This window comes from Pongo abelii, chromosome 4 (genome assembly GCF_028885655.2).
Source record: "Pongo abelii isolate AG06213 chromosome 4, NHGRI_mPonAbe1-v2.0_pri, whole genome shotgun sequence".
Classification (NCBI taxonomy): Eukaryota; Metazoa; Chordata; class Mammalia; order Primates; family Hominidae; genus Pongo; species Pongo abelii.
Genome location: NC_071989.2, coordinates 119,003,556 through 119,012,502, shown reverse-complemented (window position 1 = coordinate 119,012,502; position 8,947 = coordinate 119,003,556). Strand labels below are relative to the sequence as shown.

Sequence of the window (8,947 nt, the reverse complement as noted above, 5' to 3'; positions counted from 1 at the left end):
CCCAGCTCCTGCCTGCTACTGGGAGCATGCAGCCCTGCCTGCGCCTCCCACCCCACTTCAGCTGGCATCTTGGCAGCAGCCACTCCAGATGGGCCGCCGCTGCCATCAATAGCTTAAGGTCATCACCTGTTTTGTCTGTGAAGATCTAGTTAAAAAGCATGGACTTAGAAGGAAGAGATTTAGATACATCTATCTGAATCAGACAAATGTAGCCTGACACATATATTTCTTAGTAGGGATGATCTTGCAAATGAGAGATATACCACAATTTGTAATTAAATTTATCCTACCCAGTTAGGGTTTGAACAGGTATCATCAATATTTGCCCTTGTGACTCTCTTTTCTAACTTCCATGGTAGGCTAAGTGCTACCATTCAACAAATACATATTGGAAAATTTCAGGCTCTATTCAAGAATAAGACTATAAGACCCCTGCTCTCATGGTGTATATATTATAGTTGAAGAGACACAATAACGTACAAGAAGTCACTAAAAAAATAAAAGGGACTTTCAGGTCATGATAAAAATGATTAAGAAAACACAATATGTGACCAAGAGTGACGGTGCTCTTATGGGGAGTGTTAGATATGCCTGGAAAGGACTTTCAGGAGGTGACATTCAAATTGAGTTCTCAATAGTATGCCAAGTTGTAATACTAAGGAAGAATATTTCAGGCCAGTGAAAAATAGGTATAACTAACCTGAGGCAGGAATGGGTTTGGAATGTTGGATGAACAGAAAGAAGGCTAAAAGTCTTGAGCAGTGTGAGTGAGAAGAGTGGTAGAAGATTATATAGATAGGATAAATCATATAGGCTTGTATGTCAAGTAAAAGTTTGGATTTTACTCTAACTGCAAGGAGAAACCATTGGGGAATGTTAATGGAGGGTCACTCTTTGTGCTCCATGGGGAATGAATTGTAGGGTTCCAAGTGTGGAACCAAAGAGATCGTCTAGGAGACCACTGCAATAGTTTAGGCAAAATATGGCTTGTGGCTTGGGCTGGAATGGTAATAACTGAGATGGAGAGGAGCACATAGATTCAGGATGTATTTTGAATCTGGAGCCACAAGGACTTGGTGCTGGATTAGACGTGTAGGATAAGAAAAAAGGAGGATTCTTGGCTTGAGCAAGTGGGTGAACATGATGGTAATTACCAGTATGAGAAAAATGGGGAGAAATAAGTTTCAGAGATGTGTTGGGAGGTTCCTAAGACCACTCTTATGTTCTGTGATTTGCCATAAGGACTCCCAAAATCAAATAAGTTATTATCATCACTCATAGCGGTGATCCATTACAGCAAAAGGATACAGATTAAAATCAGCAAACGAAAAAGGAGCATAGAGTATGGCCTAAGAGAAACCAGGCATAGGCTTCTACTTTTCCTCTCCCAGTGGAGTTACATGAACAGTATTTAGTTCTCCCATAAATGATGTGTGATAACACATATAAAGTATGGCCAACCAGGGAGGCTCATCTAAGCCTTGTGTCCAGAGTTGGACAAGTTCATTCACATAGTCATGGGGCACCCACATGGCTTGGTTATTCAATGTCCAGCCTTCACCCTTGCTCCACCAAGTTCAGGCTGATATAGCATGTCCCAGGGCTCCAGGTATACAGAGACAGTCTTATTAGGCAGAATATTCCAAGGACTCAGAGGTACATCCCAGGAACCAGACCTGAAGATCTTTGAAATGTGCAGGGTTTAAGCAGTCCAGGTCAGCTGAGTTAACCCTTTAATACACAAGGGGAAAATCAAGAGCTGTGGTTTGGTAATTTTAAGTTTGAGATGCTTCTTTGAAATCCAAAAGGAAATGTCAGGGGTTAGTAATAAAGTTATGGAAGTTTTTAGTTTATGAAAGGTATTTAAAATCATAAGAGTAGGTAAGATTACCCCAGGAGAGTATCTAGGTTAAAAAGAGAAAAGGGCCTAGGACGAAGATACAAAGCTTTCCAATATTTGGAACCTAGAGGAGGAGAATATGAGAGCAAAGCAGAAAGAAGGGAAACTATGAGATTACATAGTCACAGAGACTAAGACAAAAAAGTGTCTTAAGATGGACGAAGTCAACTGTATTGACAGAGTTTCGCTCTGTCGCCCAGGCTGGAGTGCAGTGGCGTGATCTCAGCTCACTGCAAGATATGCCTCCTGCGTTCATGCCATTCTCCTGCCTCAGCCTCCCGAGTAGCTGGGACTACAGGTGCCTGCCACCATGCCCAGCTAATTTTTTGTATTTTTAGTAAAAATGGGGTTTCACTGTGTTAGCCAGGATGGTCTCAATCTCCTGACCTCGTGATCTGCCCGCCTTGGCCTCCCAAAGTGCTGGGATTACAGGCGTGAGCCACTGTGCCTGGCCCGAGATGTTTAAAGGTGAAAGATGGAAGGTCACATGTGCTTGTAGTTGGGATTAATCCAGTGAAGAGCTTAATCTAGACATTGATAATACAAAAGTAAAAATGGGTAATTATAGGTGTTGGTTCTTTGCAAAGACAAGAAAGCATAGAATTTATCGCAGAAGTCTTGTATTGTGCAGCAGGGAAGGCAGGAAATAGAGTTCAGGGCCCGTGGCTTTGGTGCCAGAGAAATTGAAGGAGTTGCCGTTAACTTGCTTGTTATCTCCCAGGGAAGAAAACTCCATTTCAGATTTACGTTTTTTTTTCCTTAGGTCTGGTCAACATAATTTTCCAATTTAAGGACAGTAGTGAGAGAAGAGAAGAATGATTGATAGGCAAAATGAGAGGAACTGATAGACTTGAACAAAGATCTTGATGATGTGTTGGGTGTAAAAGACAAAGCAAGTTGGAAGGATAGGAAAGTGTTGTTTTAAAGGTACTACGTTTATTTATTTAATTTTTCTTTTTTTTTTTTTTCCCGAGACAGAGTTTTGCTCTGTCACCCAGGCTGGAGTGCAGTGGTGCGATCTCGGCTCACTGCAAGCTCCGCCTTCCGGGTTCATGCCATTCTCCTGCCTCAACCTCCCAAGTAGCTGGGACTACAGGCGCCCACCACCACGCCTGGCTAATTTTTTGTATTTTTAGTAGAGACGGGATTTCACCATGTTAGCCAGGATGGTCTCGATCTCCTAACCTCATGATCCGCCCGCCTCTGCCTCCCAAAGTGCTGGGATTACAGGCGTGAGCCACCGCGCCCGGCCTAAAGGTACTACATTTATTTCAGTAGTGAAGTAGCTGCATTTGACAACTAGGCCCAGAATGTGTTCATGGAAGTGAGTGCCCGAAATAGAGCTAAGAAGCAATCCCTAGGTATAAGGAGGTGACGAAATCTAAAGAGAAAAAATTTAAGATAAATCAGTTATGTGTTTCCTCATGGTGATGACAGGATTTGAAGATGAAGGAAAGGCCAAAGGCTTTAATAAATAATAAATGAGAATGACTGAGAAAGGGTTGGAGGTGAGGTTTAACAAGAGAAGAAAAGAGTAATTGTCTAGAAGTGGTGGTGGAGAGGAAGGAGGATCCTGATGACATCCTAGGGTCTTCATATGCTTGGAATATTGGAAAATGATTCAATTCATGGAAGCCATTTTCCCTGGGAAGAACTAAACTATAGTAAATTATAAGCACTGAGGAAATTACAAAGTAAAGATTATGGAGATATGAGCTTATTAATCTTGGAATAGGAATTCCTAAAGGAAGATTGAGTAATGAGAGCAATAGTGGGAATTTGGATTATGAAAGAGAACTTGCATAAAGAGGGAAGTAGGGAGAATACAGCAGTCTAAGAGCTTACTTAGCAGAAACCAAGGAAAACAGGCTAAGGATCTGTGGACATATCTGACTTTCAGGTAGCCAGGAAAAGAACTGATGTTATCTTGGTGAGCATGAAACTCAAACATTTAGAGTTTAATAACATTCAGGAAGAGCCTCAAAAGAAATATCCCCTCTATCTAATATTCTACTTGTAGTCACTGTTGAGATTATTGTATTCAGAATAATGTTACTAAACTGTCAATATGGTTATAGTATCTTCTTTTCTTAAAAAGAAGTCCAAGCTACTAAATCTTGAATGAGTAAAGAAGGAGGAAGAAGAAAGAATAATTTTTGGAGAAATATAAAGGAGTAATATAGAAATGCAGGTATGTTTAGGAAGATGGACAGAGGGAAAAAGAAGAAAGATTGAATAAGTATGTAAACATATTTTGAAGAAGAAAGGAGGTGTATGCTATTAATAGAAATATCAACAAGAAATAAAAAAGTTAAACCAGTGTTTTATTTGTTTCTACCAGTTCTACCCCTTCTGGCTCTAAATGCAAGAGAGTTATTGTGCAAAACCATAGTATTTTGCGTCAAACAGACGAATCTGAATTTGAATAATGGCTCTACCATATACTAGCCATGACCTTAGACAAGTCACTTTACCTCTCTTAACTATATGTTTTTCATTTACAAAGTGAGGTTGACCATCTGAACCTCTTAAGTTGCTTTGAATATTATATGAGAAAACATGAGAAAGAGTAAAACGTGATACTTGAGACATGGTAAATGCCCAGCAAATGTAGATTCTGTCTTTCTTTTTGATTGCTTTCTTTTTGGTTACTTTCTTTTTATTACTTTTCTGATAATGATTTCTAGTTTTCTTGAGAGTTTCTGCTTCTGCCTATCAAAATTCAGTATCATCTTAGACTTTGTTCTTGAACTCCTTCCCTTGATGATTCATTTTCCCATTTTGAAATCTGTGATGTGTGCATTGGTGGTTCAGTTTTTTCATGGGCACTAGAAACCTTCTCACAGTCTTCAGGATATTTTACTTGAATGTTAACCTAGGTAAATTTAAACATATTTTAGAGAATTAAGTTACTCATTTGTTATCACATGCAGCAAAACATTTATCCAAGTTTCATAACTAATGGAATTGGCCTTCATGCCCAATCTGACTTCAGGCAGAAGGGCAATCTGACTTCAGGCAAAAAGAGATTTGTTTTTTAAATGAATCATACTCTCTCACCTCCAAGGCTTTAAGTGCTTTGGAATGAATTTATTTTCCCTTTGTCTAGTGGTAAGGGTTCAAGCAAATCACTTTAGGCCTCTGGGTCTCAATTACAAAATGTGATGGTTATTCTAGCTCAAAATGTATATGATTCCATGAAGCCTATGGAAATTTCACACTTTTCTAGAGGCCACAGCTGGTTTGTAGTAGATTGAGGAAGAGAACCTGTATCTTCTAGCTCAGAGAGCATTGTATTTTCCCATATGCTCCTGTTAACCACGGGAAAATAATGTCACAGTGTTACCAGTGGTGAATACCTACCGGTCTGCAGCAATTTGGTTCTTGCCTCCTAGGAGGAAAGAGTTTGACTGAAGGGCATAGGCAGAGAAAGAGATTGAGGCAAGTTTTAGAGCAGGAGTGAAAGTTTATTAAAAAGTTTTAGAGCAGGAGGAAGTGACAGAGCCGAGCTAGCGCGTCAAAGGTACCTCTATGGTTTTCCTCATGTTCTTGAGCTGGGAAATGGCCGCTATGTAGTCGCAACGGAAATAAATCCCTGGAACTGCGATTCCATGTGTCAGGAATTTGAATTTAGAGTTTAATTTCTCAGAGCATTCTCTCCAGGAAGAATTTTTACAGTATCTCAAAGACTTCACTTGACTTCTTGATCCTACATAAACCCAAGGAGAAAAGAAATGGGTCGCTCCAATTCTAGATCACGTTCTTCAAGGTCAAAGTCTAGATCACAGTCTAGTTCTCGATCAAGATCAAGATCTCATTCTATAAAGAAGTGATACAGTTCTAGATCTCGTTCCAGAACATATTCAAGGTCTTGTAGTAGAGATCGTATGTATTCTAGAGATGATCGTTGTGATTACAGAAATAATAGAGGAATGAAACGAGCGTATGGGTACAGAGGAAGGGGTAGAGGGTATTATCAAGGAGGAGGAGGTAGATATCATGGAGGTGGTTATAGACCTGTATGGAATAGAAGGCACTCTTGGAGTCCTAGACGAGGTTGTTCACATTCCAGGAGTCCAAAAAGAAGATCCATTTCTTCTCAAAGATCCAGAAGCAGATCTCGCCGGTCATATAGCTCTTCTAGGTCTCCAAGGTCATCCTCTTTTCGTTCTTCATCTCCATATAGCAAATCTCCTGTTTCTAAAAGACGAGGGTCTCAGGAAAAACAAACCAAAAAAGCTGAAGGGGAACCCCAAGAAGAGAGTCCGTTGAAAAGTAAATCACAGGAGGAGCCGAAAGATACATTTGAACATGATCCATCTGAGTCTATTGATGAATTTAATAAGTCATCAGCCACATCCCATGATATTTGGCCTGGCCTTACAGCTTATGATAATAGTCCCTGATCACCCCATAGTCCTTCACCTAATGCTACACCACCTAATCAGAGTTCATCTTGCTCTGATGTTCCCATGCTCAGTACAGTTCACTCTGCAAAAAATACTCCTTCTCAGCATTCACAATCCATTCAGCGTAGTCCTGAAAGGTCTGGGTCTGGTTCTGTTGGAAATGGATCTAGTCGATACAGTCCTTCTCAGAATAGTCCAATTCATCACGTTCCTTCACGAAGAAGTTCTGCAAAGACAATCGCACCACAGAATGCTCCAAGAAATGAGTCTAGGGGCCGTTCCTCATTTTATCCTGATGGTGGAGATCAGGAAACTGCAAAGACTGAGAAGTTCTTAAAAAGGTTCACAGATGAAGAGTCTAGATTATTCCTGCTTGATAGGGGTAATGCCACGGATAAAGAGGCTTCAAAATAGAAAGGATCAGAGAAAGGGAGGGTAGAGGGAGAATGGGAAGATCAGGAAGCTCTAGATTACTTCAGTGATAAAGAGTCTGGAAAACAAAAGTTTAATGATTCAGAAGGGGATGACACAGAGGAGACAGAGGATTATAGACAGTTCAGGAAGTCAGTCCTCGCAGATCAGGGTAAAAGTTTGCTACTGCATCTCACCGGAATACTGAGGAGGAAGGACTCAAGTACAAGTCCAAAGTTTCACTGAAACGCAATAGAGAAAGTGGTGGATTTAGAGAAGAAAAAAATTATAAACTTAGGCTGGATATGTAGTGGAAAGGCCTAGCACTACAAAAGATGAGCACAAGGAAGAAGACAAAAATTCTGAAAGAATAACAGTAGAGAAAGAAACTCAGTCACCTGAGCAGGTAAAGTCTGAAAAGCTCAAAGACCTCTTTGATTACAATCCCCCTCTACACAAGAATCTGGATGCATGAGAAAAGTCTACCTTCAGAGAGGAAAGCCCACTTAGGATGAAAATGATAGCAAGTGATTCTCATCGTCCTAAAGTCAAACTAAAAATGGCACCTGTTCCTCTTGATGATTCTAACAGACCTGCTTCCTTGACTAAAGGCAGGCTGCTTGCTAGTACACTTGTCCATTCTGTCAAGAAGGAGCAAGAATTCTGATCCATCTTTGACCACATTAAGTTGCCACAGGCCAGCAAAAGCACTTCAGAGTCATTTATTTAACACATTGTGTCCTTGGTTCATCATGTTAAAGAGCAATACTTCAAGTCAGCTGCAATGACCCTAAACAAGAGGTTTACTTCGCATCAGAAAGCCACTGAAGAATGTAGTACTCAGCAAAAGAGCCCTGAAATACACAGGAGAATTGACATCTCACCAAGTACCCTGAGGAAGTAGCCCCGTTTAGCAGGGGAAGAGAGAGTTTTTAAAGAAGAAAATCAAAAGGGAGATAAAAAATTAAGGTGTGACTCTGCTGACCTTCAGCCTGACATTGATCGCCGTAGAAAAGAAAGAAGTAAAGAACGGAGAGATTCCAAGGGCCCCAGGGAATCCCGTGGATCAAGAAAGCAGGGAAAAAACTCCAAAAGATTACAAGGAATACAAATCTTATAAAGATGACAGTAAACATAAAAATAGAGAGCAAGATCATTCTCTTCACCATCACCTTCTTCTCCCAGTTCTAGAGAAGAAAAGGAGAGTAAGAAGGAAAGAGAAGAAGAATTTAAAACTCACCATGAAATGAAAGAATACTCAGGCTTTGCAGGAGTTAGCCAACCATGAGGAAACTTTTTTCGAATTAGAGGCAGAGGAAGAGACAGAGGAGTTTTTGCTGGGACAAATACTACTCAAATGCTACTTTTTAAAAGAGACTGAAGGAAGAGGAATGGGATCCAGAATATACCCCAAAGAGCAAGAAGTACTTCTTGCATGATGACAGAGATGATGGTGTGGATTATTAGACCAAAAGAGGAAGAGGTCGTGGTACTTTTCAACGTGGCAGAGGGCGCTCTAACTTCAAAAAAATCAGGTAGCAGTCCTAAATGGACTCATGACAAATACCAAGGGGATGGGATTGTTGGAGATGAAGAAGAGACCATGGAAAATAATGAAGAAAAGAATGACAGACACAAGGAAGAAAAGGAATAATAAATATGAAGTAAGATTTCAGCAGAGCAGAAGTTGTACCTACCATTTTTTTACCTGATTTTTGTTTTCAAATAAGAATGTAAGCATTTTACTTAAATTTTACTGTTTGAAGTAGTCTATAGAAATTTTGTTTTAAGTCTTCAAATATCTTGAGAAATAGTAGACTGTATGTTGAAAATTGTACTGAAATAAAGTAGAAAATTGTTACATACCATATTTGTAACTATCAACTTAAAAAAAAAAATTTTAACGTTTTTGTTACACGCATTGTAATTCTGCTTTGTCTACAAGATATGGTCAAGTACAGCTCTGTGAAAGTTCTGATTCTCTTCCTTCCCTGTTTGTCAATGTTTTATTCTGAAGTAAACGTTAGCTGTATATATAAATCCCAGAACAGAAATTGTTTATAGAGACTACACTAATTATTTTAACTGTATACATCTGTTTAATTTGAACACACTACATTGTAGGGTGACTAATTTTTGAAGTATACCACAGAAAAAAAGTTGTTACTTTGGTAAACTAAGCTAGTTTAACACTTGAGCAAATGCTTAAGAAGGAATAAAAAAGCTT

The 8,947-nt window shown here is 39.6% G+C and overlaps 1 pseudogene; it reads left to right on the top strand.

Annotated features, from left to right (window-relative positions):
- The first annotated feature begins 5,509 nt into the window (after positions 1-5,509).
- On the top strand, positions 5,510-8,065 carry LOC100456823 (bcl-2-associated transcription factor 1-like; annotated as a pseudogene).
- Positions 8,066-8,947: the final 882 nt, after the last annotated feature.